The sequence below is a fragment of the Theobroma umbraticum genome, unplaced genomic scaffold, assembly GCF_002168275.2.
Source record: "Theobroma umbraticum cultivar Fairchild unplaced genomic scaffold, ASM216827v3 scaffold_50.0, whole genome shotgun sequence".
Lineage (NCBI taxonomy): Eukaryota > Viridiplantae > Streptophyta > Magnoliopsida > Malvales > Malvaceae > Theobroma > Theobroma umbraticum.
In genome coordinates this window covers 1,547,960-1,548,541 of record NW_018397261.1, presented here as the reverse complement: position 1 = coordinate 1,548,541, position 582 = coordinate 1,547,960, and positions in this window count along the sequence as shown.

The window sequence follows — 582 nt, the reverse complement described above, 5'->3', positions numbered from 1 at the left end:
ATTGCCAACATGTTAGGAACCTAATAGGTCACACATAAAGTGTGATACTCAACATCCAACATCTGATTTGAATGTGATTGTTAAGACCTATATAACAATCCAAGCTCACTACTACTAGCAACTTAAGTTTAAGCTTTTGAGAGCCACGTGGTTTAGGCTCAAAGAGTTGTTGGGTCAGTGGTTGGACTTGGGTCATTACAAATGGTATCAGAGCTTACACCAGTCTGATGTGAGCTTTCACATTGTTCTAGTGAGATCTTAGTCTTGTGGATGTGATGTGTGGCCTTGATGAGGACATCAAGAATTTGAGTGGGTGGGATTGTGATACCCAACATCTCACATCTGATTTAAATGTGATTGTTAAGACTTATATAACAATCCAAGCCCACTACTACTAGCAACTTGAGCTTAAGCTTTTAAGAGCCACGTGGTTTAGGCTCAAAGAGTTACACAAAGGTTGTAATTTGGATTAAATTTTAAGTGTGATGATTTAAGTTAGATTTAAATCAAATTTTAGGTTTTAACTGTTAAAGACCTAATTAAAAGAGTTTAATTAGGTATTGGTTAAATATTATAATTGTT